Genomic DNA, 21,806 nt, shown 5'->3' with positions numbered 1-21,806 from the left:
TACTTTGAGGGCCAGATTGGACCCTCTGGAGGACCGCTTTTGGCCCACGGGCCTCATGTTGGACACCCCTGGTTTACCGGGTCATCTTCCATCTGCAGTCTCTCTGGTTGAGCTTTGACAGCAGAGGATGAGGGGTTCTTAGGAGGAGAAAAATGGAAATGACGGCGAGCCTGGAGAGCAGAAAGCAGAGCGGATGGAGAAATGAATGGAGAAAAGTGAATGAACATCAGAGAGGCGAGCGGTAACGAGGAGGCCGATTTAAATGTCAGGTTCCCTCAGGTAACTAACGCTGTGAAATGACCTCGGTTTCCACACAATAAAACCCACAGAGCGATACCAGATTATAAATACAGCTCAATGCTCAAATACCAGACAGGGTTTGTGATTTTATCCAGAGGGGGTCTCCTCTGACCCACAGACCAACATGTTCTGTTCTGGTGTTCAGGTCAGGCTGTGGTCGTTTAGACGCTGCTGTTGGTCAACAGGAATTATTTATTTATAGCTTCACGTTCTTTTTACAGATACATATTCAGCCCTTTTTTCTCCATTTATTGCTTTTCAATATTGAACGACAAGAATTTACAAGAAAAGGCTTAAAGAGAAAACAGATTCCTAATGCAACATGTATGATAAGTGATTGCAGAACTATTCACCTCCTTTAACCCTCCTGTTGTCTTCATTCACGGGCACCAAAAAATATTGTTTCCTTGTCTGAAAAAAATCCTAAAATTCGGCAAAAAAAATTCCCTAATTTCTGAAAATTTGGAAAACCTTCAGGAAGAAAATTCCAACAATTCCTTAAAAGTTTTCCTTAAAAGTTTTATTTTAAAAAATCCCCCAAATGTGGCAAGAAAATTCTTGTATATATTTTCAAAAATGAGTAAAAATCTTCCCAAAAAAATTCTAAAAATATCTAAAGTGATTCCATATATATCAGTAAAACTTCTAATATTTTCTTTAAGAACATTCACATAAAAATCAACCAAAATCCAGCAAAATTCACTGGATTTTGTTTGATTTTTTATGTGAATGTTCTTAAGAAACGTTTTCAGCATTTCTTTTTTCCACCAAAATGTTCAAAGATTTCCCAAAAATGTTGAAAATGTGGACATCATAAGTTTCACTGTGAAAATATTTTTTTTTCTCCACATTTTCAAACTTTAGACGACACGAGGGTTAAACACTTGTGTGTCCTTTTTTGTAGATGTATTGTTTATTTGTTATCTTTCTTCCTGCTGGGGCCTTTGCCAGGTCATCATTGGAAATGAGTAATAGTTCTCAACTGATCTTACCTGGTAAAATAAAGGATTAATGAAGCACACGATGATAATTTTTAAACACACCCTGACAGGACTGATTAATCCTTTGTCTCACTTTGGGTCAACGTCTGGTGCTTTAAATGTCGTGTATGAAAACAGAAGACCTGACCTCTGTAAAACCTCTCTGTTGGATGGATGAGATGCACTAAAACCCTCAGAGATGAGCAGGAAGTGAAGCAGTTTCTTAAAAAAAAGCAGACATAAAGGTTGGTATTTAGCAGATGTTGGAGCGTCCTTGAACGCAGCGCAGAAACGCTGAGGTACTTAGCATCTTTTTGGAGGTGTTTGGTCGGTCTGAGGGGGTTTTCGTCTCCTAGCAACAGACTGAATGTTCTGATGGAGCCGGCGCTGGGACCGACCGGCGCTTTGATTTCTGCTGCTGGAGAACGGAGGACTAATGGAAGACAAGAGATGCTCTGAACAGAAAGAGAGGGGGAATAAAAAGAAGATAAATAGGAACTATTCACAAAAGAAAAGAGAGAATTAAAAGAAGGTAAATAAAAAACGTTCACAGACTAAAAGAGGGAATAAAAAGAAGGTAAATAAAAAACGTTCACAGACTAAAAGAGGGAATAAAAAGAAGATAAATAAGAACTATTCACAAAAGAAAAGAGAATAAAAAGAAGGTAAATAAAAAATGTTCACGGACTAAAAGAGGGAATAATAACACCAGCGACAGACTGATAGGAGCCGTTGATTACAGGAAGTCTCTCTTTGGTCTTCAGAGGTTGTGAAGAAACATCAGAAACATCAGGATATCTGCAGCAGAGATGAAGGACTCACACTCACCAACGAGGGATTCAGTCCCAGCATGTTTCAGTATAAATATGACACAAAAAAAGAAGGAATAAAGCGAAACACAAAATGACAAAAAACACAAGCAAGGCAAAAAGGAAACAAAAAACGCCAAAAACGACAAACAAAACAACAAAAATCTGACAAAAACCAACAAAAACCAGACAAAATATTCTAAAAACAAGACAAAAATGACAAAAAAAATGTGACAGACGACGCAAAACAAAAGAGACAAAAAATTGGACAAAAAAATGACAGACAAAAAAGTAGACAAAAAACACAAGCGAGACAAAAAAGAAACGACGAAAACGAGAAACAAAACGACAAAAACATGAGACAAATGACAAAAGTCAGACAAAAACAACAAAAACGAGACAAAATATTACAAAAATGAGAAAAGCTATAAAAAACAAGCGAGACAAAAACAAAATTACAAAAATGATCCACAAAACAATGAAAAAAGCAAAAGACAAAATGACAAAAATAAGACAAAAAAGACAAGTGAGACAAAAAGCAAATGCAAAACGACAAAAACAAGAAACAAAACGACAAAAACATGAGACATAAGTCAGACAAAAAAAACAACAAAAATGACAAAAACAAGAGAAAATATTACAAAAATGACACAAAATGACAAGAGACAAACGACACAAAACAACAAAAAGAGATAAAATTGTACAAAAAGGTTACAAATTGACAAAAGTAGACACGTGAGTTTAAATAAATGAAATCTATAAATATAATCAGATCATCAATATGCAGGAACGCCTTTTATTCCCATGCATCAGGATTGATACACATAAGTTTTGGCTCCTGCACTGCTTTATTATGCTGCATGAGTGTGTGTGTATATATATGTGTCTAAGTGTGAGTGTATAAGTGTGTGTGTGAGTTATCTGGCAGCTCTCTGACAGCCAGCCCTGGCATCGATGCGTTCGCCTCAGGAGCTGCTATTGTCAAACCGAAAAGCATAAAATCTCCCCCCTTTAATTACCGATGAGGGAAAAAAGGAGAAGAAAATGGAAGCAGAGCTGGAGACAGAAATGCAGAAAAACAAGAGCAGGAATGGAGTTTAATGGAGAAAGTGACAGATCTCACCGAAACCGAGGAGAAAACCTGTTTGTGACCTAATTACAGCATGTTACTAGTTTAGCTGCATTATTTTATTTCAGCATCAGTCGTCCTGTGCTCATCATTTAAAGATCCCAGGTGGTGAAAACCCATTTTTATTGTGCTTCATAGGGCTGCAACTAACGATTATTTTAATCATCGATTAATCGGCCAATAATTTTTTTTCGATGAATCGGATAAAAAAAACAACACATTTTTAATTTCCGACGCTTTATTCAGAAAGAGAAGATTTGGCCTGACAGAGTAAAAAAGATGATTGTAGTGAAGCCTTCGTCTTCAACCGTCGACAGAGGCCTCATATCAGTGAGCATCATGTTGAGGATGCTGTCAGTCAGGACAGATGCTTGCTGTGGTGGACATGATGTCTTTCTCATCATGAAGCCTGTCATTGTTTGCTGTTCATGAAATGAGAAAGATAGTATGAGTGTGTATTACAGCACAATTTACAACAACTCAGTAATTATCTTGTTTTATTTGCAGTATTAGGTTAAGACAAGTAAGTAGTCCAAAGAGCAAAACACAAAGTACGCACCAGATACACACACACGCGCACACACACACACACACACACACACACACACACGCGCACACACATATGGATGGATGGATGGATGGATGGATGGATGGATAGATGGATAGATAGATAGATAGATAGATAGATAGATAGATAGATAGGACAAGCACCATAAAAAATACTACATAAGTTACTTTAAGCCCTGTTTGGTCTAAATGCAGTTCATCCTGCTTCACTCCAACACAGACCAGTGTCTTCACTCAGACTTTGTGAGAAAATTAAAACTTGAGGCTTAATCTTTAAATTATTATCACCATTGTGGGCAAGTTACGTTTATTTATAAATCATATTCAAACCCTGCTTAAGCTGATTAAAGTGAAATAAAAAGTTTCTCTCACACACACACACACACACACACACACACACACACACACACACACACACACACACGTGCCCTATGACTGTCATTAATCAGCTAACAAACACTAGCATCAGGAGAGCTAGCAGAGAGACTAACGTTACGTTTCCTCACTGTAAAACAGAACAAACATAGGATAATGTAGTGACTTACCTGCTGTTGAGCTCCTTCATCTTCATCGGAGACTCCAACGTGTTTCTGTTTCAGGTGCTGCATCATCATCGTGGTGCTCCTGTTCCATCACGTATCACTTTTGTAAAGCTTGCATGTTACGCATGTTTTTTGAAGCAGGAAATGCTGCCACACTTTTGAGGATTTTGGTCTGACTCTTTTCTTCGTGTCGGTCATGTTTGGTTGAAATTACTCTGAATTTACTTTCGCTTTGCCGCCACCTCGCTCTGTTCAACTCGCTCTACAGGTGGAGTTATTTTTAAAAAAACAAACTTTATTTCCGTCAGCCAGCATTGACAGAGCTCTGCAGGTGAAGTAGACGCTCCGCGACATGGCAAGTGACGCACGAATCGCGCGACACAACGAATCGATAATGAAATTCGTTGCCAACGCTTTTAATAATCGATTATTATTGATTTTATCGATTCGTTGTTGCAGCCCTAGTGCTTCACATGTTTTTAAAACTTGTCGGAGGTGTAGAATATAAGCCGAGATATTTACTACTGCCATTCCTCAGTGGATTACCAACTTTAGAAGCTCAAACAAAATCTTTGAAATTTCCAGAAACACCCCAAACCTTCTGCGGTTGGCTGCCAGAGTGAACACAGAAGTCTTCATGCACTCCCAGCATCTAAACGTGCTCCAACAACAGGAGAATCTTCACTGTTAGCTGCTAATGTAGCCGGGTCAGTCTGTAACTGAGGGACTTTCCATATTTATTTATTATGGAAACAATCACTTATTAATAAATAATGACTGGATATCACTAAAACTATGATACAACCAGTCCCACAATTCTATATTAACCCGTCCAGAATGACTTGAAAATGATCCATAATTACAGAAAATTAGTCCAGAATGACATGAAATTTGTCCTAAATGACTCGAAAATTATCCCAAAGAGACAAAAATGATTCAAAATGATGAGAAATGATCCAAGCTGACATAAAACTTGTTGAAAATGATGAGAAAATTGTCCAGGTCAATCTATAACTGAGGGACTTTAGCAGTTTTGTTTCATGTGTTTTAGTCTCATTTTTGGTTGTTTTGTTGCTTTGTAACTTTTGTCTCATTTTTTTGTCTCTTTTTTTGTTTTGTTTCGTGTCTCATTTTTGTAATATTTTGTCTTGTTCTTGTTGTTTTTTGTCTTGTTTTTGTTGTTTTTTTGTCTTTTTTTTGTCTGACTTTTATTGATCCTCCAGTAAATCCTCTATGGTTCAGTTCCAGGTGACTAAATGTTGTGTTCCTTTGTCGACACTCTGTGATGTGGAAGTTGTAATGTGGAAATGATGAACTGAGGCTGAATGTTGATGAAACTGAATTTATTTTTCTTCAGAAATTTCAAGTTGTTCATGATTTAGTAAAAAGATAATTCCTGAAATGTGAACATTTCTGCACTAAACCAAAGGAACCATTAGGAGTTGTGGTTATTTATAGGTTACTAAGCTGTGGTTTTACTGGTTTTACTGGTCCAGTCCACTGGAGATCAGACTAGACTGATGTGGAAACTGGACTAAGATGAGTTTGACTCCTCTGTGTTGGACGGAAAGGACGGTGGAAGGAAACATAACGGCGTGACGTGAACTCTCTCAGCCTCCACGGTGTCAGATCTGAATGTTATCTCCCGGGGCAGTCGGTCCTCAGGGCCGCTGAAGCCTCAAACCCAGAAGAAAGGCAGCTGAAAGGTCCTGAGTTCATCCGACTGGAGACCGTCTGTCCTGTCACTGTCCTTCAGTCAAACGCCGCTGATCTTAGTCTGCATCACTCTGGACATGTCTCCAGACTTTCTGAGGGACGACAGAATGAGATGGAGAGCAGAGGTGTGGAGTAAAGCCAGGTTCAGACTGTCAGCGGGATAAAACTCTACAGACGGGCTGCTTCTTAACCTCTGGAATGGATTATATCATTCTTGATACCTCAGAAACACCGTCTGAAGAGAAGGATTAACCTAAAGGACAGACTCCATAGTGTCCATATTTACTTATTCTTACTGTTTTTTTTAGCCGTTTTTAAGATAAACCACTTCTTCTGATTCCACTATTTGTTTTACAGCCAGAATTAATGACTCTATAATCTCCCGATCTGACACAACAACCCTTTAATTAGGCTAGAATAGCATGTAGTCTGAACCCGACCTAGCTTTATTATTTATTTATATTGTTTATTCTTGCAGGGATGGCGCACAATTAAAAGTAATGGCACCAGAGTTAGCTAGCGGCTAATTTACATCTGCTGCCCCCAAAAAACAAAAAACAGAACAACAACTGCACTAAATAAAACAATACAACACATGAAACGTCTATGAGAGATAGAATCACAAAGACAGTAAATATGAGGCGGTTAGTGGTGATTTTAAACACTGCAACGCCTCCTGAGATGTTTGAGGGTTCTTCACAGCTTCAACCCTCTCGTTGTTTTCATTTATGGGCACCAAAAAATATTGTTTCCTTGTCTGAAAAAAATCCAAAAATTCAGCAAAAAAATTAAAAATCAACCAAAATCCAGCGAAATTCGCTGGATTTTGGTTGATTTTTTGGTGAATGTTTTTAAAAAACATTTTTAACATTTCTTTTTTCCACCAAAAAATGTTCAAAGATTTCCCAGAAATGTTGAAAATGTGGACATCAGAAGTTTCACTATGAAAATATTTTTTTTCCCACATTTTCAAACTTTAAAACGAGTCAATCTGACCTGCAGGACGACACGAGGCTTAAACATATTTTTTTGGCCTTTTGTTGGTTTTGTTAGATAGATTAGTGTAGAGAGGCAGACAGGAAAGTAGGGAAGGAATGAGGGAAGACCTGCAGCAAAGAGCCGTGAACTGGAACCAAACCCTGGATATAGTGGCCTATAGACCAGGGGTGTCCAAAATGAGGCCCGCGGGCCAAAAGCGGTCCTCCAGAGGGTCCAATCCGGCCCTCAAAGTGTAAAAACTCCAGAGAAGACATTAACTGCAGATTGTAAATTAGTAAAACTATAAATTTAAAATCATTTCTAGACCATGACAAGTTGTTTGGCTCAGAAAGTAAAATACTAGATTGTTCATTGTTCATCGTTTTGTGTCTCAATTTTGTAATATTTTGTATGTTTTGTTGTTTTTTTGGTCAGATTTTTGTTGTTCGTCTAACGGTTTTTTGTTTTGTGTTTCCTTTTTGTCTCGCTTTTGTTTTTTGTCTTTTTGTCATTTTGTGTTTTGCTTTATTTTTTGTTTGTCTATTTTTTTGTCGTTTTGTTTCTTTTTGTGCCATTTTTGTCTCGTTTGTCATTTGTGTGTTTTTTTTGTATTGATGTTTTTTTTTAATCAAAGCTTTTGTCTATTTTTTTGTTTTGTTTCGTCTTGTTTGTCTCATTTCTTTGTCATTTTGTTTCTCGCTTTTGTCGTTTTGTGTCTCATCTTTGTAGTATTTTGCCGGCCGCTGAACTAAAATGAGTTTGACGCTCTGCTGTATTGCTGTTTGTGGGTCAATGGCTCAACCAGTTGAACTATCTGGACGCCTTGAAATCTTCCATTTTTACAGATTAAACAGGAACACTTTTACATTAACATCACAACCTGATTTATGTTGCTTCAAATGCAGAAACCCGGTGAGATAAAAGCCCAGCGGTGGCTCTATGCAGCAGTGGTTCCCTGTTTGTTTAAATCACCAGAACTCTATAGAAGGAGATGCACATCCTGCTAATGGTGTCGACCGTTCCCCTGACAGCTGCTGCTGTAATGAATGTAATGAAGAAATGCTCTCGCAAAAGGCCGGGAAGAAGAAAAATCGCTGGCTGGTGAGAAAAGCAGCCTTGCAGATGTTTTACAAAGACATCAACTCTGCAGCAGGAAGTGAAATATTCAGAGGAAGTGCGTTGTCATGGTGTTTGGGGGCAATTTTAGAAGATAACAATTAAAGCGCTGACACATCCCCACCGTTAAATAATGTTTGGAAAAGGAGCTTCAGCACTTCAGCTGAAAGGTCAGCTGAATCCTCATTTGTTCAAAGATCGCATCATTTTTTCATCCTGTACTCAGATGCTTTTTAAAGAGCCCATATTCTGCTGTTTCTGTTTCCATTAGATGTTTTTTCTGTTCAGGTAAAAGTTCTGCAAACTTAGAAAGTCCACATCAAATGGAGTTATTCTCTCTATAAAAAACTCTGCTTCTTACCTGCCTGAAACACCTGGTTTAAAGTCCAGGATTTCTTCTGTTACTTGCTGATGTCATCATGTAACTAATTTGCATAGCTCCGACTAGAAGCTAATTTGGCCTCAAACAAATCCTGAGCAGCTGCATCTTAACCCAACATTATTTCCTCAGTAGAGATGTTTTTGTTATAGTTACATCTGTCTGATTATAGCAGAGATCTGGGGTTACTAGCCAGTAGTGACGGGCTTTCATTGGGTCAACAGACCAATCAGCGCCGAGGGAGGCCTTAAAGAGACAGGAGCTAAAATGGAACATTTCAGACTGAAAGATGCTTCAGCGATGTAGAGTGAAGATTTGGAAACAAGCAGAATGTGGATTCTTTAAGTCAAAATAGAGCAAAAATAAGTGAAAAAATAACCGTCTGACATGAGACACAAACCTCAGAGAGAAAACTTAAATTGTGTCTTAAACTCAGTCAGTGTTGTGTGGAAGAGTTTACCGGTTTAAGAGCAGAGTTTATCCAGTTTAGAGGCAGTTTATCCAGTTTTAGAGGCAGTTTATCCAGTTTAGAGGCAGTTTGCCAGTTTAGAGGCAGTTTACCAGTCTTAGAACAGAGTTTATCCAGTTCTAGAGGCAGTTTATCCAGTTTAGAGCAGAGTTTATCCAGTTTAGAGCAGAGTTTATCCAGTTTAGAGGCAGTTTATCCAGTTTAGAGGCAGTTTATCCAGTTTTAGAGGCAGTTTATCCAGTTTAGAGCAGAGTTTATCCAGTTTTAGAGGCAGTTTATCCAGTTTCGAACAGAGTTTATCCAGTTTAGAGCAGAGTTTATCCAGTTTTAGGGGCAGTTTATCCAGTTTTAGAGGCAGTTTATCCAGTTTAGAGGCAGTTTACCAGTTTTAGAGGCAGTTTATCCAGTTTTAGAGGCAGTTTATCCAGTTTACAGGCAGTTTACCAGTTTTAGAGGCAGTTTATCCAGTTTTAGAGGCAGTTTATCCAGTTCTAGAGGCAGTTTATCCAGTTTTAGAAGCAGTTTACCAGTTTTAGAGGCAGTTTATCCAGTTTTAGAGGCAGTTTATCCAGTTTTAGAGGCAGTACCAGTTTTAGAAGAAGTTTATCCAGTTTAGAGGCAGTTTGCCAGTTTTAGAGGCAGTTTATCCAGTTTTAGAGGCAGTTTATCCAGTTTAGAGGCAGTTTACCAGTTTTAGAGGCAGTTTGCCAGTTTTCAGTGAGCTCCCTGAAGATTCTAGTCTTTGCTTCAGACTCCAGACTTCATCCAGTGATGTCAGGATCTACCTGCACAGCTGTGGTTGTTGTAGGATGTTGTCTTTTCCACCAAACAGATGGGAAAGTGATGTGGATGCTAAAGCATGTAAACACAAAATAAAGTGATTTTGATTTAAAATATCCTGATTTTAAGCTTAGGTTCATTTTCACAATAGAAGGCACATCATGGATTATTATTCAGGCCTGAGAATGTAGTGATTTATTTGTTTGTTTTACAATTTTTTTTAATTTACTTTTTTTTTTTTTTTCAAAAAACCTGCTTTATAAACCCTTTGTCAGTTTGTGGAACAACTTAAACGTGGATATTTTCTAGTTTCTTTCCTCTTTGACAGCTCTTTAGGTTGTCAACTTTTTTTATTTTGGGTTTTGATAAACCCAGACTGATGTTTTATCGACCTAACAGCCATCTGATCCTCAATAACAGATCTACAGATTGACTGATGATGAACTTATCCATCGGGTTCTTCTATAGACTTGCTTATTAGTTGAGTCTCTGACAGAATCTGGTTTTATTATCTGGTGATAGGACGATGTGAAGACACAGAGACCTGCTGGAGGCTGGACTCTGCTTTTAATTAGAGCATCGCCTCCTTCCTGAAAGCCGTCAGAGGCCCAGTCGGGGTTTTTATTCCAGCTTTGTTGCGATCAGCGGCGTTCCTGGAGATGTTTTAGGTGATGAGGAGGATTTGTTGTGATGAAGCTGCAGATGCACGGCGTGATGACAGAACAGAGATTTGCTTTGGATGAAGGTGCAGAACGTTTTCTGCAGAGGCCAGTTTAACAGAGCAGGAATAAACAATATGGTGAAACGTTTGGGAAGGAGGGCTGCAGAGGGAACCCTGAGAGCATTGTTACATATGTCTACAAATCTAAGCCAAGCTTTCATCTGATGAAAGGCATGAATACACACACAATACACACCCTGTACCGAGCTCTGGAAGCTTGTCGGCTTTTTTTTCTTCTCTCTGACATTTCCTTCAGCAGCTGAAAGGCTTTTTTGATGTTTAGTTTGCCTCCCTCAGAATTTTTCCTGACAGGCAGACGTATGAGCTCGATAAATATTTGATTCGGGAGCTCTTGTGTTTTAAAGCTCAGGAGCCAAAACAATCCAGAAAGCACCTTGAAACATGTGAAGCTGAATTTAAAGCACAGAAACAAAAAGTGTTCGTAAGTCTGTTCCACCAGCAGATGTTTCCTTCCATTATCCTCCATGAACTTCTCTTCAGGAGATATAAACAGTATTCTACTTTTATCACACATTGGTTTGTTTCATTTGAAGACACATTTAAACTGAACATGTTTGTTGTTGAATCTGTGGAATATTACACTGCTTAATGCTGGATTTAGTGGATTTTTGTGAACTGGTTCTTTGGTGCAGCGTGTTCCTCCTCAGATGGATATAGCGTAATATTTACTGACTTACAGAGTGGTGGAGAAAAGGTTTTAGACACCCTTAAAATTTTACACAATCTAAAATATGATCATGAAATATTTGTGTAAAAATCTTCTTAGTGTTTCTAAAGGTGTGGCTGCATTAGACACACAAACAAATACTAATTATATTTATTTTGTTTGTTTACAAGAAAAACTGACAAAACTAAATTCTACCAAAACAACCCATTACTCAAAATGTCTTATTTTTATGGAATCAGTCAATTTCAAATTTTTAATGTTTTTTTTTTTTTTTTTTTTTTTAAGGATTTGTTTAGTATTATGGCTGTGATTGGACTAAAATAAATTACATTTGAAAATCTCAGTGATTCTTATTGCACTAAACATGCAAATGTACAGGAGTCTGAAAACTTTTTTCCACCACTGCAGCTCTGGTTTGGTTTCCATCTGGTTTTAGTTCCACTAAACTTGATTTCTAGAACTCGATTCACATCCTTTTTTCTCATGTAAAGTACTCTCAAAGTATACATGTCACATGGATTTATAGTAGGATCACAATCATGTGATCGTCAGCAGGCAGCTGATGTAGTGTTCACTTGTTGCCATGGTTACAGTGACGCCGTGCTGCTATCTGGCAATGATACAGAAATCTTTAACAGATCCGTGGATCCAGACAGCTTTGATGAAGTCTGAAGACATCATCTGTGGTCCAAAAGATTCAAAATGAACCAGATCCAGAACCAGATCCCCTCCACTGTCCTGCATTCTGAGCCGTTTAATTCTGAGCAACATTAACAATCAATACAGATACTGACGGTGTTAATGTTTAATGCTCATGAAAAGAAGTTCTTCCAAGGACTCAGTGTGTTGAGGAGCTGAAATAATGGAGAGCTGAGCTTTGGGCCGAGCGTAGAGCAACATAAATTCACGGGTTTATCGGCGTTCAATCGTGTTGGGAAAAGATGAAAACTGCAGGGAAAGACGGAGCGAGAGGAGGCAATAAAGCAGAGAAACAAATCAAAGCAGGAATCAATGAGGGAGATGGAGTCCCTCCTCCCAATGTTCAGTCCCTGAGACACACAACAATAAAGCAAACACAGATGTAGAGAAGATGTGCTGTTTAACTACAGACCTCTGATCAGAAATAAACTCCTCCAGACAAACCGCTGCTCCGGAGCTGCTTCTGAATGAAAAGGAACTGAAAATAAGAGATTTAGTTTCAGAATCGATTCTTGTTCAGTTTGGGCTGCATGATGTGTGAAAGGTTTAGATTCTAGCTGTCTTTTTGTGTGTCGCTGTTGCTGTTTTCTTTTAGTAAGTCTGTGGCTGTAATAGGTCCATTTGCATTTGTTTCTGCTCATTATTTGCCTTTTTTAATCCTTTTATTGGTCATCCAGGTCATTTTATCTTGATTTCGGTCTATTTGTGGATGTTTTGGAGCCATTTGTTACCTAGTATTGGTCTTTCTGTGTGTATAAGAGGTGGTTTTAGCTGTGTTTGCACTGAATTAGCATCCATTTCAGTTCATTTTGCATTTCTTTTATTTGATTCTTTCATTCTGGTTTGTTGCATTTATCTCCAGTGGTTTTATGTCTCTTTGCTACGTCTGTTTCGCTGCTCTTGGTGTCTTTTTTGAGTAAGTTTCTGGTGGTTCTGTCTCTGTTAGCATGACGTTTGCATTTATTTTGCATCACTTTTAGTCATTATCTTTTTGAGGTCATTTTCTTTTTACCTTGATTCAAGTATTTGTGGTTGTTTTGTTTCTCTTTGCAGCCGTTTTCTACCTAGTAATGGCCATTTATGTGTATTTAAGAGGTAGTTTCATTTCGGTTTGCCTTGAATTAGCATCTTTATTATGTGTCCATTTTGGATCTGTTTATTTGATTCTGTCTCTCTGTGGTCAATCTGCAACCTTTTCTTGTTTTATTCTGTATCTTTTTGGTGGTTTTGTGACACTGTCACTGTTCAGCATTTTTTTGTAGTTTTGTGAATGTATAATCATTTTGCGTGTGTTTTTTCTTGCTTTGGGTCTCTTCATGGTTGTTTTTCATCTCTTTACAGCCATTTTGCACCTAGAAGTAGATCTAGCTGTGGACTTTTGTGTATTTAACAGGTGATTTTATCTCTTCTCACATTGAATTGACATGTATTTGTTTTCATTTTGCATCTCTTTAATTTGGTCCTGTCTGTCTGTGGTCTCTTTGCTGGTGTTTTGTCTCTTTGACATGGTCTCAGTTAGTTTGGAGCTGATTCTGGGTAAACATTCTTTTAGTGTTTAATAAGTTTGATCTCCATTAGGTTGACTTGATTGATTTCTTTATTTTCGTGTCATGCACACAAGCGTGTCCAACCCTCATGGGTTTATTAGACACCAATATACTGGCATTGCAGCAACACGTCCAAAACACACGTTATTCTGCTGCTCAGTCCTTAAACTAAATACGTTCCCTTCTATCCAGGCCTGGCGAAGAAATTCTGCCATGAAAAAGTTTCCTCTTCTAAAACATAACTCTAATTTTTCATGGTCATCCAACCGAAACAAATCAAAACAAACAGAGGACGTCTTCCTGAAAAGTTCCTCTCTTACATCTTCATCTACAGGATGATAGAACATAAAATGAACCTCATTCTCAACTTCACCTAAATTAGAGTTTTTGCATTAACAAGTTATTGCATCTGAGTTCACGGGATGTAAGTTTACAACTGAATGGATGTTTGTGTTTCTGAAAAACCAAAGTTAGCCCACCAATGTCCCTAAAAGCTCCAATTATTCAGCTACAAACCCTGCTGGCGTTTCTTTTTCAACTTTTCAAATTCTCACCTTGGAGCTCCTATAAATACCAGGAAGTGCTCGCTGGACAAAAACAGAAACCCACTGGAGTGGATTTTCAGAAATCTCCGGTCTGTTCTGTCTTTCTGCTGTTTTCCCCTCTGGGTTGATGTTCCACTGCTGTTTCCAGTTAAGACAGTCCATATCCCATAATCCCTGTGGTACCTAGATGCTGCTGGTGTGTGAAGTGTTGCTGTGCTCAGCTGATCTATCCTTGGACCTGCTTCAATAAAAACTCCTTCGTCCTCCCTCCTCTTCCTCCCAACAACCCCCAGAAATGACCCGACGTTGGCCGCCCTCCCATCTCTCGGCTGTTTATCGTTTGGCTGGACGCTCCAAGAAACACTCCATTCCAGCGCTCACCTTGGTCCAAGGCTCACATTTAATTATGGCTCTGATTCATGGCCTCTTTGTTATTACTGTCGGCCGAACTTTCCACCTCCAGACCAAACAAATGGCCGTTTCCTCCACCCAACACTTCCTCCTCATCAGCTCTGCCATCTTCATCCCTCCCTCCAGCCGTCCTCACCTCTAACAGCCGACACTTTTAGATGTATGTGGATCTTGATATTAGGTTAGTTTTCTTCTTCTTTATAGATTTGTAGAAGCTTGATTTATTCCTTGTGTCTCATTAAACAAATAATCTAGAGAGGCTTCAGCTTTATGCTACTCAATTAACCCTCCTGTTGTCCTCATTTACAAGCACCAAAAAATATTGTTTCCTTGTCTGAAAAAAATCCTAAAATTCTGCAAAAAAAAATTCCCTAATTTCTGAAAATTTGCAAAACCTTCAGGAAGAAAATTCCAACAATTCCTTAAAAGTTTTCCTTAAAAGTTTTATTTTAAAAAATCCCCCAAATGTGGCAAGAAAATTCTTGTAAATATTTTCAAAAATGAGTAAAAATCTTCCCAAAAAATTCTAAAAATATCTAAAGTGATTCCATATATATCAGTAAAACTTCTAATATTTTCTTTAAGAACATTCACATAAAAATCAACCAAAATCCAGCAAAATTCACTGGATTTTGGTTGATTTTTGGTTTAAAGTTTGAAAATGTGGGGGAAAAAAAAACATATTTTCACAGTGAAAGTTCTGATGTCCACATTTTCAACATTTTTGGCAAATCTTTGAACATTTTTTGGTGGAAAAATTTTAAAAAATGTTTCTTAAGAACATTCACATAAATGAAGGACATCCCAAAGAGGAAAGTTATCCTGTGGGTTAAATATCACTCGATAGGTCCTTGTTCAGATCCATTTTGACTAAATTCACATTCAGTTTATTGGAAAGAAAGAGGTTAAGGAACAGTTTTACTTCAGAACACGCAAAAAAAAAAAGAGAGAGAGAAAGACACTTAGATAAACAAAATAAAAGCTGACAAGCAAAGACTCGATTGCAGGATGAGAGAGTTTAAATGACAACCGGTGATAAGATGGAGGCAACAAGGAGAACAAAATAAGAAAAGTGACACGGAGATGTTCAGTTTGTCTGGAAAACACTGATCAGAAGTCCACCGTATGTTCCTGCAAGAGAAAAATGTCTAGATAAAGAAAAGAGGAAGAGGAAGCAGTGAGAGGTGGTTAGATCAGAGAGACTTCTATAGCTGCTCAGAAACACAACAGGAAGGACAGCAGCTCTGAAAACAAACTCCAGCAGTAAGGATGTCCATGTTTTCTAGGAAGGACGTTTGAGTTTCCATCGTGATGAGCGCTAATGAGACAAATGGTGGCCGCTGAGCTAGCGGTCATTAGGAAGCAGAGAATCCTGTTAATCACAGTTTTCTCCCACAGTTTAAACTCAGGCAGGTTGGTGGGCTGGAGGTGTGAATGTGAGTGTGAACGTGATAAACCGCTGACCTGGTGGAGATGAAACACATCAGCAGTTGTTTCTATGTAGCTCCTCAGATCTTTTATATTTACTATTCGACCTGCTTCTGTGGGGTTTTTATATTATACAGGGTTTTATATATTATACAGCCCTCCAACACTGCCCACAGACTGAACCCCAAACTGTTTTTTTCCTGCTCCCGTCACATTTTACTTCACTGTGGGTTCATTTTTCACTGTAGTATAAAGTCCTGCTCCTCTATGGAGACAGAACAACTACGACTAGAAGTAGAAAGAACTCAGAAATGCATTTTCTGTAGTATGATATAGCTATATATATATATACACATATTCTGTGGTATGATCCAGTTGTAATTAGAGCTGCAGCTATCACTGAATCGATGAATCGTTGAAGCACGTTTTGTCATCAGAAGTGGAAGTGAGCGCCCCATGTAACAGAAATAACCGAACGGATGGAGCTCTGAGCACAGACGGATATCCGTGCTGTATCATACATATGTTATATACGCACTGCTTCTGATGCTATAATGTGCTTAGACGATTCATTGATACTTGCAGCCCTAGTTCTAATGCTGTAGATTACACAAAACTGGAATCTACATGAACAACATTTTACCCACAGAGACTGAAAAAAACGATGGTGACTCTAGATGATTTAGATGTTCTAGTACTTAGATTTTAATTTGTGTCCGTATTTGTGTCTTCATTGTTTTGGGGCTACACTGTCTGCAGTTCAGCCCAAAAACTCCCTGATTTTGAATTTTTTTTGCTTAATCGTTTCATGATTTCTCCAAGGGGCTCCGAATTTAGAATTTTTTACAAAATCAGTTTCATGCAAACAGATTATTTTTGGTAAACTTTTGAATGAGACACGTACAGTAACACAATTTTGATATAATATCACAGTTTAAAGCTTAGTTTTGCTTCATTTTCCAACCAAAACCACACATCACACACGGTTAGTATCAGGACGGTCGAAAAGTCGAAAAATGTGGTGGTTCTTTTTTCGTTTTTTACAGAAAACCTGCCTTTCAAACCCATTGGTGGGATTCAGCTGTCAGTAAATTATCTGCAGAGCAACTCTGTGTTCATGAGATTCATGAATCCAACCGGTTTGTGTTTTAGTGAGAATAAAGAGCAAAATCCAACATTAAATATTAGTTTGAATGTGGAGATTCTCTTCATTGTAGATTTCAGTTTAGAGGATCAGATTTTCTTCTTCAGTGTCAGTAGAGGCAGCAGTTCTGGATGCTCAGTGCTCGACTTTGATCTTAAACACTGGATGGATGATGATCAAACCTGAAGGTAAAACTTCAGGCAGTCAGACATTTTCCTCTGCTGGTGATGAATCCTTCTCGATTGATCTTTTTATTTTTCTACCCTGTAATCCTTTATCTGGAGCATCACAAACTTCCCTTCATAGTTTCCACCTTCCTCCTGGTTGCCGTAGCTACTCCGTCTCCGTGGCTACGGTTGCTCCCCTCTTCAGTAAACCAATCACTGCTGCGTCGCTGAAGAGACCATCTGGTTCCTGCTCTCACCTGGGTATGGTGATGCAGGAGTTCTGCTAAATAAGGTGGTGCCAACCAGTTTGAGGACTTTAAAAAAGCAATAAAACCTGAGAATCAATCGTGGAGCAGATGGAAGCCGGTGCAACGAGGTTGATACCTGACTTATGTCATCACTCTTTTTGTTTTTTTCTGCTGGAAGAAAAGCAGCGGCGTTTTGTAGCAGCTGCTGAACAGCTCAACGCCTGCAGAGAAACAGTCACAGTGTGAGAAAATAAAGGGATGGGTAACTTTAGTTAAAGTCTCTGGAGACACAGAGGCCTTCAGCTGGGGAAGGTTAGACGCTAACGTTAGCGTGATGTTGGTGGCAGCGTGGGGAGGATTGGATGTGGTGCAGATGTGCAGTTTGTTTAACAGAGATCATTATGAATATTGCATAATTATGGAGCAGCGTTGCATTTAAGTAGCATCGGAAATGTGCCAACAGCTGTCTGCCCTCATCGCCTAGCGGGTCTTCTGTGAGTTTACAAAGACAACAACAGGATACAGGTTCACCACAACAATCCAGACCGTACTTCTGCTCTAAAATAGCACAGGATGGTGACACCATTTTTTTTGCAATAAATTTTCTGTAATAGTTCAAAAGTACCTCCTTTATGACGGCAGCAGCTCCAAAGCCCTGAATTCTAACTTCAAGATTCATACCTTCAGTCCAAAGTAACTTTGTCGCCATAAAATGGAGTTTCTGAGAAAAATAGCAGAAAAGAAACATCAAAGACAGAAAGTTTGAGGGACAGTAACGATGGTTTGATTGGAAGCTTGGTGTTGAGTTCTTCAGGCAGCTTCTCTCCTGCATCTGAACTCTGACATGATCAGCTTTAGCCTGAGGACACAAACCTGAAAGAAGAAACCTGGACAAACATAAACGTTTTCAGAGAGCGGTGTGTCGGCAGCAAAATAAATCTCAATCTTTATCTGATATCTGAACTGTTGAGTTTCTTAACTAACTTCTTTATTTTTCTTGTTTTTAAAGAGCCCCATCCAACCTTTAGTATTTTTATCTTTCCTTCAATGTGCTATAAAGTTGTTTTTCTGCGAAATGTAGAAGTTCTGCAAACTTATACAGCACCAAGAGCCACGTCAAAGAGAGTTATTCTCTTCCACAGAAACCTTCTGATCTGAAACACCTCGTCTGAACTCACGGCTTTTCTTCTGTTACTTGTTGATGTCACCATGTAGCACATTAGCAGCTAGTCTGACCTCAAACAGAGAAGCAACAACGTGTGACGACGTATTCATCCACTCCGCTCATCAACTAGTTCCACGTAACCAGTTCTGACGTAACGATGAAATGCTGTAGTTTGAGGACGCTGTAAACCGAGGACCTCCTGTATGGACTTTAAGATCTGAGATGTGTTTTTGGCACAGGGCTTTTCAGCTTGTCTGACAATGAAGAAAGAAATCTAGCTTCACTGCATTTACTTTTTCAAGAGCTTTATTTTAACTCTCTGAGCTATAAGTAGTTTCTGGGTGGTTTTTTTTTGTTCACTTTGGGCCCATTTTCACTGTTCTATAGAGAACAACCATAAATAGAAGTAGAGATAAATGTCCTCCACACAGTACGACAGTTTTAATGCTGTGAATCATAAAGAAAGAAGAAGTAACAGAAAACAACTTGACACAACATATACAACATCTTCTTCTAAATGCAATGTCTTGGACTATAGTTTTACTACTTTTTTTTAAATGTCCTGCTCGGGGTAAACACTGCCTGCAGTTCAACCAAAAAGTCTATGAACTTTAGTCATGGGACTGTTAGTCATGAAGGATGTCAGTGTTGAAGAGCGCAGGTTGTTTTTGCATTTTACCAAATCAGGTTTCCAGAAGGGTATCATTTTAGACACATTTTTTAAACTGAGACGTGCAGAATAACGCAATCTTAGTGATTTTAGTTTAATAATTTTTCAGATTGAACTGCAGCTCACGGATCAACAGAAACTTTAACGTCCATTCCTTTAGGTTTTTGCAGTCTCTGAAGAATGCTTTTTAATTTAAAACACAAACAGTCTAGTGTTCCCGTTTACCAAATCTAGCGTTGTGTTGCCTTTGTGAGGCTGTTTTCATGCTTAATCCTGTTTCATTTGGACCATGACTTGTTGGGTGGATGTTTGGTGGTCTGCTGGAGGCCAGAGTTGAAGTCCAGAGGATTCACCGACACAAAGGAAAAGCTGCAAATTCTGCAATGAGAAACGAGCCGACTGGAGATCTGTTTTCTGCTGGTTTTAGTTTGTGCATCACAACAGACGACACCGGCGTGTTTTTTTTACAGCAGGAAGCAGCACGAAGCAAAAAAAAAGCAGCCAGAATGCATTTCTCATTTTTTTTAGAATGAATTCAATAAACCTTTACTGTCCCTGAACTCCAGAATGAGGAGATTTAAGTGAAAAAGAAGGGGAGTGTCCTGTTTTTTTGTCTTTCTGCCTCTCATTAGCATGACTGAGATGACATTTTCTGCCCTCCACCATCTCCCAGTCCTCCTGCGATGCCTCCTCCTCCTCCTCCATCCATCCATCCATCCATCCATCCCTCCCTCCCTCCCTCCTCACGCTGCTGCCGTGGCAACAGAGGACGGGAGGGAGAGGGGGGAGAAGATTGGTGAAGAAGAGATTGGAGTCTGGGACCAGAGGCGATGCTGCAGATCGACTGTTGGTGTGTTCGGTCGTTGCATAATCCCATTTAGAAGCTAAAAACGATCCAGTTTTATGACAACAGTTGCTCTCATGTGAGGTTCTTCTCTGCACCATCATTATACAACCAGCGGCTAGGCTACACGAGCAGTGGCCAGGCTACACGACAAGCGGCCAGGCTACACGACCAGCAGCCAGGCTACACGACCAGCAGACCAACCAGCGGCCAGGCTACACGACCAGCAGACCAACCAGCGGCCAGGCTACACGACCAGCAGACCAACCAGCGGCCAGGCTACACGACCAGCAGACCAACCAGCGGCCAGGCTACACGACCAGCAGACCAACCAGCGGCCAGGCTACACGACCAGCGGCCAGGCTACACGACCAGCGGCCAGGCTACAGGACAAGCGGCCAGGCTACACGACCAGCAGCCAGGCTACACGACCAGCAGACCAACCAGCGGCCAGGCTACACGACCAGCAGACCAACCAGCGGCCAGGCGACACGACCAGCAGACCAACCAGCGGCCAGGCTACACGACCAGCGGCCAGGCTACACGACCAGCGGCCAGGCTACACGACCAGCGGCCAGGCTACACGACCAGCGGCCAGGCTACACGACCAGTAGCTAGGCTACACGAGCAGTAGCTAGGCTACACGACCAGCGGCCAGGCTACACGACCAGTAGCTAGGCTACACGAGCAGCAGCCAGGCTACACGACCAGCGGCCAGGCTACACAACCAGCGGCCAGGCTACACGACCAGCAGCCAGGCTACACAACCAGCGGCCAGGCTACACGACCAGTAGCTAGGCTACACGAGCAGCAGCCAGGCTACACGACCAGCGGCCAGGCTACACAACCAGCGGCCAGGCTACACAACCAGCGGCCAGGCTACACGACCAGCAGCCAGGCTACACAACCAGCGGCCAGGCTACACGAGCAGCGGCCAGGCTACACGACCAGCAGCTAGGCTTTAATCTGTTGATTTTTATGTGAATGTTCTTAAAGAAAATATTAAACATTTTACTGATATATATGGAATCATTTTAGATGCTTTTAGGATTTTTTAGGAAGATTTTTACTCATTTTTGAAAATATTAACAAGAATTTTCTTGTCAAATTTGGGGAATTTTTTAAAATAAAACTTTTAGGGGAAAATTTTAAGGAATTCTTGGAATTTTCTTCCTGAAGGTTTTGCAAATTTTCAGAAATTAGGGGAATTTTTTTTGCTGAATTTTTGATTTTTTTCAGACAAGGAAACAATATTTTTTGGTGCCTGTAAATGAGGACAACAGGAGGGTTAAAGCCATGAAACATGTTGAGGACACGAACCAAACTTTTCACAGAAGATCCAGATGATTGAATGACTCTTTCAGAGACCACGTTTTTAATTATTCCCCCTTAAATGTGGAAGAACGTGCAGGAATTCTGAATGGATTTGGGCACAGACTGAGGTGTAATCACACCTTTAAATGTTTAATCCTCTCTGCTTTGTGTCCACTAATTCTTAGAAGAATTAAAAATGGTGATAAACTGGGAAAGGCCGAAATAGCTCAGTTGGGAGAGCGTTAGACTGAAGATCTAAAGGCTCCTGGTTCGATCCCGGGTTTCGGCAGAGTGGTGTCACTTTATTGGGGCAGTGGTGAGGCAACAGTTAAGTCTCTGGACTACTGATCAGAAGGTCAGAGGTTCAAGCCCCGATGTGGCCACTGTTGAGCCCTTGAGCAAGGCCCTTAACCCTTCCTGCTCCAGGGGGCGCTGTACCGCGGCTGACCT

At 39.8% G+C, this 21,806-nt stretch overlaps 1 protein-coding gene and 1 non-coding gene across 3 annotated transcripts in view; both read left to right on the top strand.

The window, feature by feature from the left end:
• The window catches only part of LOC111567355 (glutamate receptor ionotropic, kainate 5-like), a 320,960-nt gene that overhangs the window by 90,561 nt on the left and 208,593 nt on the right, over positions 1–21,806 (top strand). The gene's annotated exons all lie outside the window — the stretch shown is intronic.
• Positions 21,573–21,645, top strand: trnaf-gaa (transfer RNA phenylalanine (anticodon GAA)). The gene has a single exon. It is a non-coding gene; the product is annotated as a tRNA-Phe (tRNA).

This window comes from Amphiprion ocellaris, chromosome 15, assembly GCF_022539595.1.
Source record: "Amphiprion ocellaris isolate individual 3 ecotype Okinawa chromosome 15, ASM2253959v1, whole genome shotgun sequence".
In the NCBI taxonomy this organism is placed as follows: domain Eukaryota; kingdom Metazoa; phylum Chordata; class Actinopteri; family Pomacentridae; genus Amphiprion; species Amphiprion ocellaris.
Note: the sequence above shows the minus strand (reverse complement) of the source record. Positions and strands in the feature narration are given on the sequence as shown.